We start from the raw sequence: 23,265 nt of genomic DNA, 5'->3' as shown, positions 1-23,265 counted from the left end.
CTGTAGTTTCCAGATCACTTTTTCCCCCTTTCTTAAAATTAGGTGCTATATTAGCAATTCTCCAGGCATAGGGTACAACCCCCGAGTTTACAGGTTCATTAAACATTCTTGCTATTGGGCTTGCAATTTCATGTGCCAGTTTCTTTAATGTTCTTGGATGGAGATTATCCATCCCCCTGATTTAGTCCCATTAAGAAATTTGACTTCCACCTTGGATGTACAATAGTAATTTGTACCTCCATATCCTCCTTGCCATTAGCCACCCTGCCACTACCCCTAAGCTGTTTATTGGCTTCATTAAAAACAGAGGCAAAGTGTTTAGGTGTTGGGCCTTGCCTAGATAACCTTAAATCTCCACCCCTCCTCAGTGCTTAGTGGGCCCACTTCTTTCCTTGTTTTCTTATTTATCTGGCTATATAACCTTTTACTATTGGTTTTAATTCCCTTTGCAAGGTCCAACTCTGCTTGGCTTTTGGCATTCTCACTTTGTGACCTCCAAGAGGTAGCCTTCCTTGCTGATCCCTTCCATCTTCCATTCCTCATAGGCTTTCTGCTTTCTCTTAACCACCTGTTTGAGATGCTTGTTTATCCAGGTTGGTCTGCAACCCTTCCCTATGAATCTGACTATTTGAGTTAGTTATTTATATTGCAGTAGTGCCTAGTGCTCAAACCAAGAATCAGGGCCCTGTTTTGCCAGGTACTTTGCACACACATAATGAAAACAGGGTCCCTGCACCAAAGAGCTTTATGATTTAAGTATAAATCAAGAGACACCAGGTATATTCAGCAAACAGACTCTTCCCCTTTTCCTTCATTTCATCAGTTTTGATCTTTCCAGTTGTTATCAAGTATCCTTATAGTTAAGACACACTTAGGGTACTTTTGCAATAAGGTAATCACGGAGTTAACTGCATTGGTGTATGGGGACATTAATTGATTCAAGGGAGGACTTAATGTTTGGAAGTTTAATTATGGCTAGCAAGAATATTACATATGGTTAGTCAGAATATCACATGTGGTCAGGGGCTGAAACCTTATTAGATAGGGTCCCAGGAATATGTGGGTGGTATAGGGAAAAGGATATAAAAGATGTAGTTATCCAACCTGTTGTTTGGACATTGGAAAAGCAACATGGGACACCTGGGTAGGAAGCCTGGCACAATACCTTCCTCTTGGGGTGATCTCTACTTACTTTTTCTTCTATATTTGTTTCTATTGGTCTTCATAAGGTTGTAAGTATGCACAATATGAGGCTGAGTATGAAGAATGCAGGAAACAACATTACTGTACTTAAATTTATGTATATTGATTTTTCCTATGATTTCTTTGTATTAACTAAAGCTCATAACATTTCTGTGTGTGCTTCACCAATTTCCTCTTAATTAGCTCTTAAGTAGCTGGGGAAAAGAACCAGTTATCTGTGACAGTTGCATGTTGCACCCCAGTAAATAATTTTATCATTGCAATAATTGATCAAACTACATGTGTAGGTGCATCACCCCAGGAGAAGCACTGAACAGAAAGGCATTGTGCTTCAGAGACATCCCTCTAATGCACAATTCCTCAACTCCAAGCTGAGGGTGCTTGGCTGAGAAAGCACAAGGCACAGTCTAGTTCCTAATATGCAGATCACATAGTTTTCCCTCCTAGTTTTTGCCAATGGGAAGGTAAATATTTCCTTTTTTTTTCATGATCCATTTATAAGAATTTTCAGTTAAGTCACCTGAAAATCTGCTCTTTCCAGTGAAAGTGAGCCACATCCAATCTTGTGCTTCAAGCCATAAACTAATCATTGATGAGAGTTGGAATGGAATATTATTTTTACTTCCACAGGGTTACATAACTGTCTCGAAGCATTATGTGTCTGGGGAAAGTGGAAGGTGGAGATGTCTTCCTCTGAAGCATTGTGTACTGGATACTGCTGGAGGTAAGCTTCGCTTGCAGATGGATCAAAGATATCACTGATACGGCAAATTCTATATTCCAATATTATCGACTTTCTATGGTTCTGTGAACTAACTTGTAGAAAATTTCTGACTTCAAAATATACCCACCAGAAAATAATACAAATGTTAACTTTTATAAAATATTCTGAAGGTTCACTCCACCTAATAATCACTGTCTTTAAACATGGCCCCTGGAAGGCCCAAGGCAAAAAAGGATTGAGAGCAGAATTTGGTCCTCAAATAAATACGTACATGCGCACACACACATGTGCACGCACAGACACACACTTGCCATATTGAGAGCTGAGCATGCATATCTGAGCCCAGAAGTTGGCTGAATAAATTTCCGAGTCCCACATCTTCCATAAAGCTGATGACTCTATTCAGCAGACCTGAAATGGCCTTTTATCCCAGGTAATGTTTGCCATTTGAAATTGTGGTTCAAAATGTCTGAAGGAATGCAAAGTTTAGTTAAAATGTAGGTTAAGCTGATGCCTGTGACATTATGTACTTACATACGGGGTAACATTTTCTCTTCATTCAACCACTGAGACTTCAGCAAAAGCAAGAACTTTGTGAATTTGGTGGTGATCAATTAGTTGCTAAAAGTAAAACTTGTGTAATTATGAGGGAGATTAAACTATTCAGAGGCATATGACATCAGAGGTAAATTCACAAGAACGAGATGAACATTAGCAGCAATCAGATAGCTGAGCTATACGTGAAGTGCAGAGATCAAATGATAAGGTTCAGTGAAAGTTTCATTCTCTACCAAGAAAAGTGGTGGCTGGCTGTGTCACATTTAAGAAATATATTTTTGTGTAGCACAGAATGATGTTAAATTGCGGACTGTTAGGAGATAGTGACTCAGGCAGAAATAACTTAAATCATGATTTCCAAACAGCCAAGTTCTGAGCTCTGCGGAACACCTGCCAACATAACTAATACTGAGCACAAAAAGCCTGTGGTAGCAAGTCCCTTGAGAAGATAATAATATATGTGGCCTATTCAATAAGCTCTTAGCCTGAGGTATTTCCAGTATGCAAAGAAAAGAAACCTTACTTTTAATTTTTTATGCTGTCCCTCTTTATCTTGATATGTTTGGTTCTATTTTTCTCAAAGAGATTCTAGATTAGTTTAAATAGGTTTTCCTTTATAATACCCAATCCACTTCTCTGTGGAAGCCTTTGATGGGAGTTTCCATATGAGGAGAGATTAAATAAAGGACTAATGAATATGGAAAGGATAAGCGCAAGAGAAGATAGAACAGAGCTGGTATGTATAATAGTTCATGGCATAAAGAAGGTCAGTTAGGCACTCTTGATTATCCTTTATCATAACACAAGAACAAAAAGACACTTGAAGAAATTAAAAGGCTATATAATTAAAAGAGATTTTAAAGAAAGAAATACTTTTTTACACTATGCATAAATAATGGAATTTACTGACAGCAGGAAATTACTGTGGCTTCTGAATGGTCAGGAAGTTTCAGGACTTTAGCATTGGGCTTTTCTATATTCTAGTCTAATTTATTTACAAAATAGCAAATTCTTAAACAGAGATCATAGATGGCAAAAAGCCAAGTGCAGTTTGTATCTTGCTTGCAGGTCTCCAAACAACTGCTCTGTCCCAGTTTTCAACTACATAAAGCAGGCCAGATCATCAATACCTGCTCTCTCTCCTGATCTGGAGGATGGCGTGGACTGCACCCTCAGCGAGTTTGCAGATGACACTAAACTGGGAGGAGTGATAGATATGCTGGAGGGTAGGGATAGCATACAGAGGAACCTAGACAAATTAGAGGATTGGGCCAAAAGAAATATGATGAGGTTCAACAAGGACAAGTGCAGAGTCCTGCACTTAGGACGGAAGAATCCCATGCACTGTTACTGACTAGGGACCGAATGGCTAGGCAGCTGTTCTGCAGAAAAGGACCTAGGGGTTACAGTGGATGAGAAGCTGGATATGAGTCAACAGTGCACCCTTGTTGCCAAGAAGGCTAATGGCATTTTGAGCTGTTAAGTAGGGGCATTGCCAGCAGATTGAGGGACATAATCATTCCCCTCTATTCGACATTGGTGAGGCCTCATCTGGAGTACTGTGTCCAGTTTTGGGCCCCCCACTATAAGAAGGATGTGGAAAAATTGGAAAGAGTCCAGCGGAGGGCAACAAAAATGTTTAGGGGGCTGGAGCACATGACTTATGAGGAGAGGCTGAGGGAACTGGGATTGTTTAGTCTGCAGAAGAGAATAATGAGGGGGGGATTTGATAGCTTCTTTCAACTACCTGAAAGGGGGTTCCAAAGAGGATGGAGCTAGACGGTTCTCAGTGGTACCAGATGACAGAACAAGGAGTAATGGTCTCAAGTTGCAGTGGGGGAAGTTCAGGTTGATATTAGGAAAAACTTTTTCACTAGGAGGGTGGTGAAGCACTGGAATGGGTTACCTAGGGAGGTGGTAGAATCTCCTTCCTTAGAGATTTTTAAGATGAGGCTTGACAAAGCCCTGGCTGGGATGATTTAGTTGGGAATTGGTCCTGCTTTGAGCAGGGGGTTGGACTAGATGACCTCCTGAGGTCCCTTCCAACCCCGATATTCTGTGATTCTATGATTCCTTTGTGCCCTCACTCCTGACATCCCCACTATTTAGGTAGCATACTAGAGACAGGAATGTGCATGACCAGAATGACTTTGATCCCAACAGCCACTAGGGGGCTATTGTAGCAGATTTACATTAGAGCAGCCTTCAAGCTACTCTAATTTACAACGAGGGCATAATAAGCTGCTCCCCTACATTAATGTTGGGGTTTGGGGGCCAAGTTGCCATACACTTCTAGCCCTCTGCCAGCTGCCGTGTGGCCAGAATCAAAGATCAAGCCCACAGTTTCTTCCTGTCTCACACTACTGTCAATTACCAAAGGTTTCCAGACTTAAGCTGGACCTTCCACATCATTTGGCCCTTTTTTGTTCTGCGTGTTGAGCTTGCTTTGGGCAATAGTGGAATAATTATACCACTGTAGCTATGCTGGTATAATTCCCCAGAAGAACATGCTATTCTGGAATAAAACTGACTCTTACTTAATATATATTATTTATTTAAATGTATTCAAATAAATACAGTCATTTTTATTCCAGAATAGACTGTCCACGTGGGGAGTTATACCGGCATAGCTATAGCAGTAGAATTATTCCACTATTGCTATACTGGTCAATTTCCCCAAGAATGAAATTGGCCCAAAGGCTTAAGGATCAGCTGTTAACAGTTGATCCAGTTTAATGGCACACATTGTTACCACATGGCTGTTCCATATTCGGATTTGGGGCAACCTGCATTGCCTGTCTGTGGAATTCTTTCCACTCTCAAACATAGCACACACAAAAAAATCTTGTATAGCTTTTGTTACAATATTATTGGAGCAAATACCTGAGGAAGTTTTAAAAAGGACTAGACATTAGTATGACTAAGGCCTGGTCTACACTACGGGTTTAGGTCGACTTTAGCAGCGTTAAATCGAATTAAGCCTGGACACGTCCACAACGAAGCCCTTTCTTTCGACTTAAAGGGTCCTTTAAACCGGTTTCTTTACACCACCTCCGACGAGGGGATTAGCGATAAAACCGGCCTTTGCGGGTTGGAATTGGGGTAGTGTGGACGGAATTCGACGTTATTGGCGTCCAGGAGCTATCCCACAGTGCTTCATTGTGACCGCTCTGGACAGCACTCTCAACTCAGATGCACTGACCAGGTAGACAGGAAAAGACCCGTGAATGTTTGAATTTCATTTCCTGTTTGCTCAGCGTGGAGAGCACAGGTGACCCCGCAGAGCTCATCAGCACAGGTAACCGTGATGGAGTCCCAGGATCGCAAAAGAGCTCCAGCATGGACCGAACGGGAGGTACGGGATCTGCTCGCCATATGGGGAGATGAAGCAGTGATAGCTGAACTCCGTAGCAGTAAAAGAAATGGAAAAGTATTAGAAAAGATCTCCAAGACCATGAAGGACCGAGGCCATAACAGGGACACACAGCAGTGCCGCGTGAAAATTAAGGAGCTACGGCAAGCTTACCACAAAGCCAGAGAAGCAAACGGAAGGTCCGGGGCAGAGCCGCAAACTTGCCGCTACTACGCGGAGCTGCATGCGATCCTAGGGGGTGCAGCCACCACTACCCCAACCGTGTGCTATGACTCTCTCACTGGAGAAACACACAGGAAGACGGTTCGGGGAACGAGGAAGATGAGGATGGAGGTACTGTAGGTAGCTCACAGCAGCAAGGAAGCGGAGAAACCGGTTTCCCCAACAGCCAGGATATGTTTGTGACCCTGGACCTGGAACCAGTAACCCCCGAACTCACCCAAGACCCTCAGGGCACACAGGAGACCTCTGGTGAGTGTACCTTTGTAAATATTTGTAAACATTACACATGGTTTAAAAGCAAGCGTGTTTAATGATTAATTTGCCCTGGCAATCGCGGCCAGTACATCTACTGGAAAAGTCTGTTAACGTGTATGGGGATGGAGCGGAAATCCTCCAGGGACATCTCCAGAAAGCTCTCCTTTATGTACTCCCAAAGCGTTTGCAAAAGGTTTCTGGGGAGGGCTGCCTTATCCCGTCCGCCATGGTAGGACACTTTACCACGCCAGGCCAGTAGCACGTAGTCTGGAATCATTGCATAACAAAGCATGGCAGCGTATGGTCCCAGTGTTTGCTGGCATGCAGACAATATCCATTCCTTATCTCTCTTTGTTATCCTCAGGAGAGTGATATCATTCACGGTCACCTGGATGAAATGGGGTGATTTTATTAAGGGGACATTCAGAGGCGCCCGTTCCTGCTCTTCTGAACAGAAATGTTCCCCGCTGTTAACCACGCGGTGGAGGGGAGGGTAGAAGTGATCATCCCAGAGAATCGTGTGTGTGTGGGGGGGGTGGTTTACTTGTTTGTGCCGCATGTTAACCGGGAAACCACAGCCCCTCCTTTTACATTGAAAACCCATTTTAAATGGACAACCCAATTCATCCTGGATATGGGAAATGCGCTGCTGTTTGCAACCTTTCCCGCATGTTAAGAAGGTTAAAAAAGCCAAAACACTGTGGCCTACCATGGCTGCCTGCAAGCTGAAATATGCGACCTTGTAATGAAAGAGTGTACCCATTGTTCTCTAAAATGTGTCTTTTTTAACCACCTCTCCCTTCTCCTCCACCAGCTGCAAATGTTTCTCCTTCGCAGAGGCTAGTGAACATTAGAAAGAGAAAACGTAGGACGAGGGACGATATGTTCACGGAGCTGCAGATGTCCTCCCACTCTGATAGAGCACAGCAGAATGCGTGGAGGCAGTCAATGTCGGACATGAGAAAAGCACAATATGAACGAGAGGAGAGGTGGCAGGCTGAATGGCGGGATGAAAAGAGCAAGTGGCGGGCTGAAGACGATAGGTGGCGTCAGCTTGCAGACAGACGGCAAGAGTCAATGCTCCGTCTGCTGGAGCATCAAACTGATATGCTCGAGCGTATGGTTGAGCTGCAGGAAAGGCAGCAGGAGCAGAGACTGCCGCTACAGCCCCTGTGTAACCAACAGCCCTCCTCCCCAAGTTCCATAGCCTCCTCACCCAGACGCCCAAGAACACGGTGGGGGGGCCTCCGGCCACCCAGTCACTCCACCCCAGATGATCGCCCAAGCATCAGAAGGCTGGCCTTCAATAAGACTTAAAGTTTTAAAATGCAGTGTGTCTTTTTCCATCCCTCCTCCCCCACCCATCCCAGGCTACCTTGGCAATTATCCCCCTACTTCCGTGAGGAACTAATAAAGAATGCATGAATGTGAAAAAACAATGACTTTATTGCCTCTGCAAGCGGGAGGGGAGGGTGGGGTGGGGTGGGGTGGTTGGTTTACAGGGAAGTAGAGTGAACTGGGTTCGGGGGGGGGGTTGGAGGGTTCATCAAGGAGAAACAAACAGAAGTTTCACACAGTAGCCTGGCCAGTCACAAAACTCGTTTTCAAAGCTTCTCTGATGCTCACCGCGCCCTGCTGTGCTCCTCTAACCGCCCTGGTGTCTGGCTGCGCGTAATCAGCGGCCAGGCGAGTTGCCTCAACCTCCCACCCCGCCATAAAGGTCTCCCCCTTACTCTCACAGATATTGTGGAGCGCACAGCAAGCAGCAATAAGAATGGGGATATTCTTTTCGCTGAGGTCTGAGCGAGTCAGTAAGCTGCGCCAGCGCGCTTTTAAACGTCCAAATGCACATTCTACCACCATTCGGCACTTGCTCAGCCAGTAGTTGAACAGGTCCTGACTCCTGTCCAGGCTGCCTGTGTACGGCTTCATGAGCCATGGCATTAAGGGGTAGGCTGGGTCCCCAAGGATCACGATAGGCATTTCAACATCCCCAACGGTTACTTTCTGGTCCGGGAAGAAAGTCCCTTCCTCCAGCTTTCGAAACAGAGCAGAGTTCCTGAAGACACGAGCATCATGTACCTTTCCCGGCCATCCCACGTTGATGTTGGTGAAACGTCCCTTGTGATCCACCAGGGCTTGCAGCAGCATTGAAAAGTACCCCTTGCGGTTTACGTAGTCGGTGGCTTGGTGCTCTGGTGACAAGATAGGGATATGGGTTCCGTCTATGGCCCCGCCACAGTTTGGGAATCCCATTTCAGCAAAACCATCCACTATTGACTGCACGTTGCCCAGAGTCACTACCCTTGCTATCACCAGGTCTTTCATTGCCCTGGCAAATTGGATCACAGCAGCCCCCACCGTAGATTTGCCCACTCCAAATTGATTCCCGACTGACCGGTAGCTGTCTGGCGTTGCAAGCTTCCACAGGGCTATCGCCACTCGCTTCTCAACTGTGAGGGCTGCTCTCATCTTGGTATCCTGGCGTTTCAGGGCAGGGGAAAGCAAGTCACAAAGTTCCATGAAAGTGCCCTTACGCATGCGAAAGTTTCGCAGCCACTGGGAATCGTCCCATACCTGCAGCACGATGCGATCCCACCAGTCTGTGCTTGTTTCCCGGGCCCAGAATCGGCGTTCCACGGCATGAACCTGCCCCAGTGACACCATGATTTCCACATTGCTGGGGCCTGTGCCTTGTGAGAGGTCTATGTCCATGTCAATTTCCTCATCACTCTCTTCGCCGCGCTGCAATCGCCTCCTCGGCTGGTCCGGGTTTCGCCTTGGCATGTCCTGGCTCTGCATATACTCCAGGACAATGCGCGTGGTGTTCATAGTGCTCATAATTGCCGCGGTGATCTGAGCGGGCTCCATGATCCCAGTGCTAGCTATGGCGCCTGGTCAGAAAAAAGGCACGAAAGTAGTATCTGATGGACCAGGAGAAGGAGGGAGGGAGGGCCGAGTGACGACATGGCGTACAGGTACAGGAACAGGGAATTAAAATTAAGAAAGGTGGCTGTGCATCAGGGAGAAACACAAACAACTGTCACACAGAATAGTCCCCCCAAAGATTAAACTGAAAACCCTGGGCTTAGCAGGCCGTTGATTTCACGGAGGAAGGGGAAGCAAATGAATACAGAACAAATCTATTTTTTACATCTTAAGCTGGCAGCCGACGGTGCAGCATGAGTGATAGCCTCTCCAGTATGATGATGATGGATACCAATCATAATATACCATCGTCTGCAAGGGGCTGCTGCTGTGTAGCAATGCAGCCCCACGTCCGCCAGCACCCAGCATCGCCCTCGGCCTCTTCTGGGTGCTTAGCAGACAATACTGGGCAATTGGCAGAAAATAGTATACTACGACTGGTAGCCATCATCATCGAAACAGTAGCATGTCTGCCCAGGTGGCCACGATTGACAGCCACTCCAGTACGACGACGATGGGTACCAGTCATAATATACCATCGCCTACCAAAGGGCAAGGGGCTGGTGCAATGCAGCCCTACGGCTGCCAGCCCCACGGCTATCACTCATGCTATACCGTCTACCGCCAAAAGGCAGTTAGCAGCTGCTGCTGTGTAGCAATGCAGTCCCACGTCTGCTGGCACCCAGAGGACATGTGGTGAGGGTGAGCTCAGCTGAGCTGAGCGGGCTCCATGCTTGCCGTGGTATGTGGTCTGCACAGGTAACCCAGGTAAAAAGGCGCGAATCTATTGTCTGCCGTTGCTGTGACGAGGGGGGAGGGGCCTGACGACATGTACCCAGAACCGCCCGCGACACTGTTTTGCATCATCCGGGCATTGGGATCTCAACCCAGAATTCCAAGGGGCGGCGGAGACTGCGGGAACTGTGGGATAGCTGTGGGATAGCTACCCATAGTGCAATGCTCCGGAAGTCGACGCTAGCCTCGTACTGTGGACGCGGTCCGCCGACTAGAGCACCTAGAGCATTTTATGTAGGGACACACACAATCGGCTATATACAACCGGTTTCAATAAAACCGGCTTCTATAAATTCGAACTAATTTCGTAGTGTAGACATACCCTAAGATTAGCATCTGCAGTTACACTAGCTAATACAGATTATAAAAGACACCAGTCCTCATGTTTTAGTGTTCATACTTAAGAAACAGTTCTCACCCCACGTGACGAGGTATACTTGCCCTGTACAGGACAGCAAGAAGTTAAACCCACACTATGGACAGAGGATGCCACGCCCCCTCACCCCTGCTGGGAATGCCCCAACAGTTGCTGCAATATAAAAGGGAACAGCTCAGCTCATTCTACGCTGACTGCTGGAGAGGGAGAATGCATCTCACAGGCTCCAGCCTGGGAGCAGCTGGAACCTCAGAGCACAGTAGCTTGAGGCGCCGAGACCCAGGCAGATGCCCGGATATCTGCGGACCCAAGGGAGGCTGGAGCCACTGGGAGCAGTGCAGGCAGAGGAACACGGAGAGCCTGAAGACATCCTGACCACAGCCTCAGGGAAAATGGTAGGAAGTAGCCATGGGGAATTTGACAGTGGACCAGTTAGTGAACTGGATCTTGAGTCAGTGTGTTTCGGCCGGATCCCCGCTGGCACACACACTTGCCACTACTAGGGTTCTGGGCTGGGACCTGGTGGAGAGCGAGGGCCCAAGTCCTCCTTCTCTGGCCACCCCCACTCCCCCCCACACAGGTGGTGGCCCACTTTTCCATTTCTGACCATTAGGCCGATTAGCCCTGTTAAGGAAGGCAGACTTATTGACTCTGGCTGCTAGGCTGCATAACCACATTGAACAGGTCAGCCATACTGACTATGGCAACTAGGCCATACTGCCCTGATGTTGAGGGTGACTATATTGACTTTGACCATTGGGCTGTACTGCCTTGCTGTCAAGGGCAATTACATTAACTCCGGCCATTAGGCCATACTGCCCTGAAGGTGAGGGTGACTACATTGACTTTGGCCAGTAGGCCGTACTGCCCTGATGACAAGGGCGACCCTATTGACTCTGGCCATTAGGCAGTACTGCCCTGATGACAAGGGTGACCATATTGACTCTGGCCATTGGACCATACTGTCCTGAGGCTAAGGGCAGGCAGGGGGACTTAACTGCAGGGCCGTGACACCTCTGCCTGACCACGAAGAGGTGCGGCGTGTACTTGCCCTGCGACACCCCATTATAAGAAGTACAATTTATAAAATATGGTGTGTTATCTGTTGGGGATGTGCCAGCTATCCAGAGATCCGCTAGGGCTTTTCTTCACTACAGTTTTTTTTTTTACCTCAAGTTAATTGACAATCAAATATCACAAGGTAAACATTCTCGTGTAGACAAACCATTAAGGTGCATCTTCACTAAGAAAAAAAGCTGTCTTCTTACCTAGTGATTACAAGGTAGTTTGTAGTTTTCCAATGTGTTCGCGGGTCAAGGTAAAGGCTGAGGTAGAACCTAGGGTTTACCTTGACCTGGTAATTCATGTTAAAATGACAACTGACTTGTCCGCTCTAGGATTTTACATGTTACTTACCACATATTACTAACACATGGTAAACACCACACCTTTTTTTCTAGTGAAGATGAGGCTTCAGGGACCACTGCTGGGAGTCAGGGTACTAGATTGAAGCAGTCATTTGATGTCTTCTGGTATGGCACTGCCTGTGTTAATTCATCATAGTTCCACTCTTGAGTGTACCTTCCACTTCTATTTTGTTTAACAAGTGAAATGGCTGTACCCTATATTTTGGTGATGAACTCTGTAGAAATTTAGGTAATACTACTACTACTACTACAAGTAGTAATGCTTTTCATTAATCAGATATGGATAAAAGAGTGGTATGGAAGTTACTGTAGTAAATTCTCTTTTGTATAGTTTTTAACAGCTGACTTGGACTGTGTGTGTCTTTGACTCCTGTAGTATAGAAGCAGTGTTCCCTATTAGAATTTGCCTTGGTGAATCTCCATGATTTCTTCTGAAGGTTTGTTTAGCAAATCTCTGCAGATATGATGAGAGGTGGGCAGAACTTGTTTTGCCAAAAAAGGCAGATGCAAAACATTTAATGAATTCATGTTAATTTTAATGAATTGTTTTGACTGAAACAAAATAGATTTTTGGAGGAGGGGGGGTGAGAAATGTCAAAACACATAACAAAACATTTAAAAATTTCAAACTAGATTCAAAGGGGTTTTAGGCACCATTCACAAAAAGAAGGTAAAGGTGGTGGTGGCTTCTTTCTAACCTTGATGTCAGTGGTGATGGTACTCACCTGGTATGTGGGAGACACAGGTTCAAATACCTGTTCAGGAGTACAGACTTGAAGCCAGGTTGGTCCTCTTCCTTCCCAGATAAATGTGCTCACTGCTGGGTTATGGGGTGCTCTGGGGTGGGGCTTTCTCAATGTTTCCTATTAAATCTCTCCCACTTTGCTCAGAATAACTTTCTAGCCTGGTAATTAGGGCACTCATCTGGATTCCAGTGACTGTTTAATTATTTATACAAAGTAAAATTAGAAACCTATTTGGGAGAGCACTCTCTGCTTTCTGTAGTGCTTAGTCTCCTCTCTCCCAAATCTGCACTGGCATTTGGAGCTGGCAAGGCAAGGGATAGGCAGTATGCAGCATTTCCCTAAGAGCTGCAGAACTACAGTGCCAATGTGTTCATATAAAGATTTAAATTCCTCCTGAGGGCAGTGGACTCCAATCATATTATCAGCCCGCCACCCACTTAGTGTGCTGGAAAGAATCCTGCCTAAAGAGAGGGAGAAGGGGGAGACTGACTGTTAAGTTAAGGCCCTGGAATTGTAAACAGGGAAAGCTTCTTGGCAGGAAGGGAGAACTGCAAACCACTAGGAAAGTGGGGTCCTGTAGAGGAAGAGTCATGTCCAAATGTCCAAATACTTGTAGCTGTAGTCAGTCCTGTAGAGCCATGTTGCCAGGAGTCCTGGGAGTTTGAAGCTTTTATCTGTATTACCCATTAGGGTACTAGCCTAGGACTTGGATGTTTTTCTGCATAATTTGTAAATATAGTTTTCATTAATTCATAACTCTCTCTCTCTCTCTCTCTCTCTCTCTATATATATATATCCTTGACATGCTCTCGGAATCAAGATTAGGGCTCACGATTGAGATTTCAATAAGTCTAGATACTTAGTGGGTCCCATTCCTTATAGGGGGGAGGGATAGCTCAATGGTTTGAGCATTGGCCTGCTAAACCCAGGGTTGTGAGTTCAATCCTTGAGGGGGCCACTTAGGGAGCTGGGGCAAAATCAGTACTTGGTCCTGCTAGTGAAGGCAGGGGGCTGGACTTGATGACCTTTCAAGGTCCCTTCCAGTTCTAGGAGATAGGATATCTCCATTAATTTATTTATTTATAATTTATTTATAGAATATGGGAGACTCACAAATAATAAGGAATGTATCCACACCACACCTGTCAGGAAGGGAGGTATTACCCCCACTTTACAAACCCCGATGCCAACTCTGTCCACATATCTATTCCAGTGACATCATCATAGGACCTAATCACATCAGCCATACCATCAGGGGCTCGTTCACCTGCACATCTACCAATGTGATATATGCCATCATGTGCCAGCAATGCCCCTCTGCCATGTACATTGGCCAAACCGGACAGTCTCTACGCAAAAGAATTAATGGACACAAATCTGACATCAGGAATCAAAATACTCAAAAACCAGTGGGAGAACACTTTAACCTGTCTGGTCATTCAGTGACAGACCTGCGGGTGGCTATATTACAACAGAAAAACTTCAAAAACAGACTCCAACGAGAAACTGCTGAGCTAGAATTGATATGCAAACTAGACACAATCAACTCCGGTTTGAATAAAGACTGGGAATGGCTGAGCCATTACAAACATTGAATCTATCTCGCCTTGTAAGTATTCTCACACTTGTTATCTAACTGTCTGTACTGAGCTAGCTTGATTATCACTTCAAAAGTTTGTTTTCTCTTAATTAATTGGCCTCTCAGAGGTGGTAAGACAACTCCCACCTGTTTATGCTCTCTGTCTGTGTGTGTATATATATCTCCTCAATATATGTTCCATTCTATATGCATCCGAAGAAGTGGGCTGTAGTCCACGAAAGCTTATGCTCTAATAAATTTGTTAGTCTCTAAGGTGCCACAAGTCCTCCTGTTCTTCTTTTTCCCCACTTTACAGATGATGCTGTAAGGCACAGGAAGATCAAATGATTTGCCTAAGGTTACATAGTCTGCAGCAGGGCAAGAAACTGAACCTAGATCTCTTGAGTGCCAGTTCAGTGATTTAACTACAAAAATCAGCCTTTCTTCCAGCATTTTTGGCACAGCCTGTTGTTGGCAGTGAGATGAAGGGCTGTGGAATGTTGACTGTAGGCATCAAGGGATTAACTTTTCTATTAATTAGACAAAATAATTTAGCTTTGAGTCTAGCACTAGTAAAGTACATGAAGTGACATTGCAGCACAACTACTGGTGTCTGTTTTTATTGTAATTTTGAAAGTTAATAAAAGGTGTATTTATTGGACTGGGGGATTTATTCCAATTTTTCAAAATAAAACACCTTTGAGCTAAAACTAAAACTGACACATTTAAATCCAACAAGATTTCTTGTATTTTTATTATTATTTATTTAGAAAAAAGAGTGAAAATGAGGTTTTAGAATGGACTGTATCTTGTAAATTTAACTATGCATTTGCTACTGGTTACTTTACTTTAAGAACTGCATGCTATATCATTCCTGAAGCTGGATTAGCTAGAATGTTCCCTTAACACCCCGATTTTATCATAGTTTGTGCCCTTCAAAGGATATAAAATACAGAGCAAGTGCAAGTTTGTTAAAGGTACTTTATAAACTACTAAATCATTAGATAGTTTGATGCTGTATAAAGTCTGAACCCTTCATTGTTTTCCATACTTATGGCTATTGCTTCACTATAAAATCTGATGTTTTTCATTGTCTGTTTATGATTAGATTTTAGAGGGGATTAATGGAGCTAATTCTGTTTTTTTTTTAAAAGCTATTCTTCTGAAAGCCACAAAACATTCCTGTTTCCATTAATTACTCCCTCTATTTCCATTAAAACCGAGAATCAAGAGAAGAATATGCACCCAACTACTTCATAAACAGTGTAGTGAAGTCATGTGACCTGATTACAGATGGCACAATAAAGAATTATACATAATTTACTTTCAGTGACTCTGCTCCTGAGGCTCTATATTAGGGTCCATAGGCTCACATCCCTCCTATTATTCTCGTTGACCTTCAACGAGGAAAGAGATACTATAGTAAATTGCACAGTGCAGTGTTCAGCAATAACATCCCAAGTGTTCAGTGGTCATACTGGTCTGAGGAAAAAAATGTACAAGGTAGACAACATGATGACCTTACTGGAACAAAAAACTAAGCACCAAATCTTGAAGGCTGTCAATCAAATTGAATCTATTCTCATATTTTTCTAGAGTGCCTATCACCTTACTATCTCAGTTCTTACTCTGAGGCAAAAAACGTATAGGAGTCAGTTGGCATTTTGCCTGAGTAAATCCCGAGTAAGAGCATCAATATTAAAATAATATAGAAAACCCTCTTTAATTTTTGATGAATGAGTGGAGTGGGAAAGTGATTAAAATGCACTCTGTTGTGATGCTGAGCTGTAACTTAGGCCCACCGGTGGGCTTTTTAAATAGGTATTTATGGATGAGTCATAGCAAAGGAAGATTTGTGGGTTTAAACACCTGGATAACTGAGGCACGGAATTTAGATCAGGCAATGATGCTCATGATGTGACACTGTTGATAGGAAGCAGGGAAAATAGGAAGATACTTTTTGGCATTTTAAATTGTTATTCAGCAGTAGCTGGAGTTACTGAGTATTAAGTAGATGTCAGAAAATGGTATTTTTACTGCATATGGCATTAGTGGGACCATTGCTAGAATACTTTGTCCAGTTCGAATGTGAACACTTTAAATAGATGTTGACAAATTGAAAAGGGTTCAGAAAAGAGCGACAAGGTTAGAGAAAAAACGTATTACAGTGCGAGATTAAAGGAGTTCAGTCTGTTGAGTTTATCCAAAGAGGAGGATTAGAGATGACTTGGTCACTGTCTGTAAGTACCTCTCACAGTCAGACTAGCTTTCTGATTAGTAGTCTTTAATTTAGCAACTCTATTACAAGATACAGTGACTGAAATCTGAAGCTAGACTAATTCAGATTAAACATAGGGCCCAATTTGTTAAGTGAGGGTAACGAACCATTGGAGTAATTTGCCTAGAGATGTGGGGATTTCTCCATTACATGAAGTCTTTAAATCAAGATTGGATGTCTTTCTAAAGATATACTCCAGCTCAACCAGAAGTAATGGGCCTCGTACAAAAATTGGTGGGTGAAATTCAATGGTCTGTGTTATACCGGAGGTCAGAGTAGATAATCATAATGTTCCCTTCTTGCCTATGGGACTGCAAGATGTCTCAGAGGGTGTGGAGCAGCCTGTAGGATCAGATTGTATCCCAGCCTTATGGGACCATACATGAGCATAAAGCCAACCCCCTGAATGGCCTACCTGGATCACTGTTGTGGGACAACTATGAATGATGATCATATATCTAAATGACCTGGACAGTGGCGGAGTCTCTCCTAGCATAGATTTATGTGGTAGCATAGCATCACTATTATGGCTCTTATGCCATATCCCTCCTGGTCTCCGATGTAGAGGGTATGGCCAGGATGCCACAGTATCCAGCAGATCTCTATCTGCCAGAATGGCTCCTTGAGGAGGGTGGCACCTAGGCCAGTTTAGAGCTACCAATAGATTCCTGGTCCTTAGCTGTACCAGGGACAGCATAGGACATATACTGAGATCATAAAGTTTTCTGTTTCAGCATATATTAAATCCTGAAAGTTCAAAATGTAACCCTTCTGCCAGCCAGGTGGAGTAAGCAATGACAAGGGCTGGGTTCCATATCTATGGGTTCCTTTTCAACAATACAACGCAGAACCGACATGAGCCCCCACTCAGTAACCTGGGACAATTATATACCACCCCCTGGGCAGCTCCAAGAAGCAAAACTTCCCTTCTTGCAAGCACAGAGTCTGAGTGTAGAAAAGAAACGTTTAATAAAAAAAGGGGGAAAGTAACCCTGCATTAATTTGGGAAAACGCTGCAAGCAGGATTCATAAGCATAAAACCATGAGCAAAACCTGCACCCCAGAGTACATTGCACCATGTCTTTCACCTCAGGTTTTTAAGTCCAACAACCAAAGTTCCTCTATTGTGCTGCCTTCCTTCTCCTTCCACCCCACCCCACTCACAATTATTGGCCTTGGTCAGGAAAGACCCAGAGTGCAAAGGTGCATTTTCATGAGTTCACCTCCCATCCTGGGGGTGGGGCGAAGAAGGCACCTTGCTTCCTTTGCTGTCCATCACTCCCTCCTCTGGCATCAAGTACTCCACCAGCTCGCAGGCTGCTCCACACCCTCTGAGACATCTTGCAGTCCCATAGATTTCAGCTCAACACAGATTTCAGCAATTGGTGATTTCAGCTGTTGGGCGGGGCCTCTCTGCTAGTGTAAGCTGGGCAGCCTCTTTCATCCAAGACACTGTCCCCTAGCCAGCCTAATGATTAGACCTGGTTATCAGTGATTTCAGCTCCACTGATATGCAGCAAAAGACTCCCAAACAGGCTCTGTTATTATACAGTTGAGAGAGAGAGGATTAAATGGCCCCTAGGACTCTTAAGCAGCACCCATACCACCCAGTACAAACACCTGTCCCCACACTCTCTCAACTCCACTGGGCTTTGGCACCCCCATCCCCTGCCTACTGAGTGCAGTTTAGTTGAGGGCGAGTCTCTCAATAAGGGTATGTCAAGCACAATTCTGTTGCCCTTGATTCACAAAACAAGGATAACAACCCTTTATTACCCCTGCTCCCAATAACAAAGGGGTCAACACCTGAAGTCCTCTTCCCCAGCTCATTACTAGATGTCAGGGGACGCTGATTACATAAATGCATACATAAATGTAAGGCTCTTGGTTATAAGAATAATCCCACTATGCTTTAGCTCTCCACTCCTTTGCAATCCAGTATAAAATCCCTTTTTTAGCATGCTTCTTGCTACTTTTTGTGATACAAAAATGTTTTCAGTGCCATGGAGTACAAGAGCTGTAAATCTAAGAAATGTGTATTTTGTATGGAATCCTTTGGAGATTTGCTTGTTTGTGCAGACAAATCAAGTAGCTTGCCTGAATCTTAGCTATTACTTCATATCACTGCAAAATTCAGTGGACACATGTCCCAAGTATGTTTGTGCCAGCTTGCTTTACTGCATTATGAATTAACAGTGAAAAACGGTCTCCATCATTTTTAATGTTTAGAAACAAGTCACTGCTTTGTCATGTACCACTGTGTGGTAGTGCAATATGACTAAACAATTAAACATTGGTTCCTGACAAAATATTCAAAAGATCTTCGCCTTGTTTTCAGTCAAGAAATCTGCCACTAATTTACATAGTGGAAATGGAGGTAACGTGATGTAAAGCTATACTCATTGTAAGGAACGTCGATGAAGTTTTGTTGTGATAATGATGATGATGAGGATCAGTTGTATGGTTTCATTACAATGTCATTTTTCATGTAGCAGTTCCAGAGAAATATTGTGCTGAGAACATTTAACAAAGGTCCTCCACAGTGGCACTTCTGGGCTTGACATTTCTTTCTAGAGTACTTCTGGAGCACAGTGTCTAGTCCAATCTTTTTAATACTCACTGAAAATAACTTTCTGAAAATATTTCAGCATCTGTCCAGCAAAGTTCAAGCATCTGAAAAATGTCAGATTCCACTGACACACTGAATATGATTGAAACGGAAATTTTTACTACTGACATGTTCTTCACCAAAGATACACCTTATGCTGTTTTACAGTGGAAAAATATTAATAATAGAAATTCATCATTGGACTGAATAGACTGGTACAAACATTTTAAAAACACTGGAGTGATGGTCATTATAGCAAAATGCAAGCTGGAGGGAAATTCCATACCACATGTGAGTCAAAATTATGGAATCTAGTCTGCATCCTACCCTTAAAGTGAAGTTAATACTGGTAGGGTTTGAAATTTACATCCTTTGTTTTTTTTCCACAGAAAAACTATAATGGGAGCAGCCAGGACAAAAATTATGTTGTCCCCTGTGATGGGGAGGCTGCCCCTGAGTGGTAGAAAAGGGGTTAAAAGAAGCCCTGGGGAGGCTGTGGTGAGTGAACTCCAACACATCCCCATAGTGTATTTCAATGTATCCCTGTTCTGGAGGGATCACCTCCAAAGGTGCAGGTTTCTTACCCATTTAGTCCTTGCCTTTCTGCAGAGATTACCAGAAAGTGTATCAATTATAGTGGTATTTTTCTGATGTAGACATCTGTTCACTAAGAACTGAACTGAGACCATGAGCCTAATAGAGTGGTGGCTCACTAGGGACAGAATATCTAGCATATGGTAAGCAGTGTTCAGAGTCTACCTTGAACAAAAAGCAAAGGGGTCTATATCCAAGCACCAGTGCTCTAAGTGATGTAAGGGTATGTCATCTGCAGAGTTAACCCAGGTATTTGGCACCCAGGTCAGTTTAGCCCAGGTGCAAGCAGCCACACTGCAAAGTTATTCTGTTCTCACTTGTGCTGCACACCCCTGTGTTGGTCGCTGGGACTTTTGAGGGCATATTCCATGCTTCTTTGTGCTGTGTGCTGCTCTGATTCTTTCCCAGTGAATTGTGGGAGAACTTGTCAATTCTTCTGGGCCCACAGGGGAACTGTGGGAAGGCATTGCCTAGTTATCAGTATTTGAGTGACGTAGCCTGTGTCATTGCAATGTCCAAATGAAAGCGGAACCTGAGCTGTAACCCATACCTCTAGGATGGGGCATCTAGCCCAGGCTGAAAGCACCATTAAACTCAGATGAGAAGATGTTGTATGTGAACAGAAGGAAGGTTAGGGGGACACCACCCTAGGTAAGATCCTGAGCTAACTCTGTGTACCCTAAGGCTATGTCTTTACTGCCCAGTTAATGAGGGTGATTGGCACCCAGGTCTGAGCATTCAGATTAGCCTAGTCCCCACACCAAACCCCTTCCCATGCTACTGTGCTCTCACTGTTTCTGTACTAGCTCGGGTGTGTATGGGGAATAGACGATTGTTCTTTGTGCTGAGATGCTGTAGGATTCTTTTCTAATCAATTGTGTTAAATGTGGGAGTTCTTGTCTGGAATTTGGGGAATAGCATTGGAGGAATATCAGCACTCTAGTGATTTTTGCTTCCATCCTCACTGCAAAGTGGATGGGATCCAGCCTGAATTAATCAATAGCCCAGGTTCTAAACTATGCCCCTGGCCTGGCAAGCTGTCCTAGGCTTAAAGCATCTCTAAACCCAGATCGGAGAAGGGTTTGGTTAAAATCTGGGTAAGACAGTATGTCAATTGTCCTATATTCTGTGTTGGCAATACAGAGTATAGGACAGGTGTTTTTATCCTTTAAACATCAGCGAGATATAGGAAGAGGTATGTAATCAGCAAACATATTATTGAAGAAGTGCTGAAAAAGACATGTCCCACCCAGCTTCCTGTGCTGCTGCAGCAGTTGCAGAACATGCGAGCACTGGACTATTGGTAAGTCTGAAGTTGTAACTAAATATTATATAGTGGGATAAGGCAAAATAAGGGATGTTGAAATAATATGACTAGTTTTTTTTCTATAAATGCATGATGTCACAAGTTGAGGGATCTAGATACACCTTATGAATTCTGTCTAATGTTATGAAATTGTTGTATCAAGGAATACCTCAGTGGGTGAGGACTTGGCTATCTACTGTAAGGGCTGTAGCATATCCCTCCTTGACTAAGTACAATGGTGAGTCATTATACCTTCATGGTTGCTTATTCAGGTGGAAACACAGCAATAATGGGTTAGCTGAAGCTAGGAGAACTAGTTCCTCCAATTTCTCTACTGCGGCAGTGGTTTGGAGAGTAGAACATACTTGGTGGCAGAATAAAGGACCTAAGTGTTGAGGGAGTCACAGTGCAGGGGAGCAGATAGGCAGGAGGGAGGATCAGATGGGTTCCGTTTGATTATGGGAGCAGACATGGTCAGAGGAAACTGACTTGGAGGAATGAGTCCATGATATGGAGGAGAAGCTTTGATCTGCAGGAGAAGGATCCTGGAATCCTCAGAGGACTCTGACCTATAACTAAATAACTCCTGAGACTGACAAAACTGAGGCAGGGACATGCATGCAGGTATATTTACTATTTTTGTTTGCATCTGTATATCTACTCTGCTATCTAAGCAAAGAGTAACTGGGTTTAGAAATCTTTGTGAAGTCTGTCTGTTTGCCTCTCACTATCATGTGGTAAACTGTAAACCCAGAGCACCATCCAGGCTGGAGTTCTGGGAGCAGGTGTACATACATTATTGAGAAGTCTGAGGGGTCAGCACTAGTCCTGGCAACCTAGGGCACCAGGGCCACATGGTCCCATTACCCAGAAGGGGGGGGTAACAGACTATCAGTACCCAAGAAATGTGCCAGAGAGGCCAAGAAAAAGGACAGTGCTGCAGCCTACTTAAAACAAGGGAAGCTTAAGAGCACACAGTCCCTGTGTGGGTGGGACAGGAGCATGCCGGCACAGTGAGTCCAGCCAGTGTGAGCTCTACCGGGGCTGTGTGTGTTTGACACATGACTTTTGCATTTACTCATGACCAGACTGCAACTTGTCACATAAATTGACTCTTTCCATTCCACCATTCCACCATGATTTCAACAATTTCCATCCCACCATCCACCTCAGCCTTGACCAGTCCACACAAGAGATCCACTTCCTGGACACTACAGTGCTAACAAGCGATGATCATATAAACACCACCCTATACCGGAAACCTTCTGACCACTATACTTACCAACATGCCTCCAGCTTTCATCCAGACCACACCACACGATCCATTGTCTACAGCCAAGCTCTAAGATACAACTGCATTTGCTCCAACCCCTCAGACAGAGACAAACACCTGTAAGATCTCTATCAAGCATTCTTATACTACAAAACCCACCGGCTGAAGTGAAGAAACAGATTGACAGAGCCAGAAGAGTACCCAGAAGTCACCTACTACAGGACAGGCCCAACAAAGAAAGTAACAGAATGCCACTAGCTGTCACCTTCAGCCCCCAACTAAAACCACTCCAGTGCATCATCAAGGATCTACAACCTATCCTGAAGGACGATCCCTCACTCTCACTCAATTACAGACCTAAAAGTCACAATTATTCAACAAAAAAACTTCAAAAACAGACTCCAACGAGAAACTGCAGAACTAGAATATCGTTCTTTTTGATAATTGATTCTGAAGACCATGAAGTCTAGATGTGAAGGATTTGGATATTTTAGGTAAACCAGTTAAAAAAAAAGTCACATTAAGTAGACATACTTCAACAGCAGAAAGCCACTCCAGAGTGTGCGTTAGTGGGGCACTGGTAGCTGAAGGAACTCATCCTGTCACCTTATGCCTTACCATGCTCCTTGTGGTGTGTACCAATAGCTTATAGTAATACACCCTGTTGTTATTTGTTGCTATTGTTACCCTTTTTCTCCTGACTAGCCAACATTCGTGGTCTTGTGGCTTGTTTCCAATAGCAGGAGAAATTGATGATAGCCTGATATTTCTTTGATGCGGTTGTGAACCAGCCAGAACTCTACCCAAAAATCTCTCTTGGCTTTCTCTCAGAGTCATGCTACAAGTGCTTCTCTGGCTGTACTTGGCTTTCTCCTGCCTTCTCTGTATGTTTCTGTGTATGTTTTTGGCTTCATCTGCTCTCTCTCATTCACTCATTGCTTCAGATATCTTACTCCAAAAAGAGATTAACTGCTGCTTACATTCATCCTGAATGAAAGGTGGCTCTCACAGCCACCAGCT

General features: G+C 44.2%; 1 long non-coding RNA gene across 1 annotated transcript in view; it reads left to right on the top strand.

The window, feature by feature from the left end:
• Nucleotides 1-23,265, top strand: part of LOC135982216 (uncharacterized) — a 170,192-nt gene that overhangs the window by 71,332 nt on the left and 75,595 nt on the right. The window contains exon 4 of the long non-coding RNA XR_010599460.1: nt 1,834-1,927. This is a non-coding gene — a long non-coding RNA (uncharacterized LOC135982216). The remainder of the gene's footprint in view (nt 1-1,833; nt 1,928-23,265) is intronic.

The sequence above is a fragment of the Chrysemys picta genome, chromosome 3, assembly GCF_011386835.1.
Source record: "Chrysemys picta bellii isolate R12L10 chromosome 3, ASM1138683v2, whole genome shotgun sequence".
Lineage (NCBI taxonomy): Eukaryota > Metazoa > Chordata > Testudines > Emydidae > Chrysemys > Chrysemys picta.
This window is presented reverse-complemented; position numbering and strand designations above follow the sequence as displayed.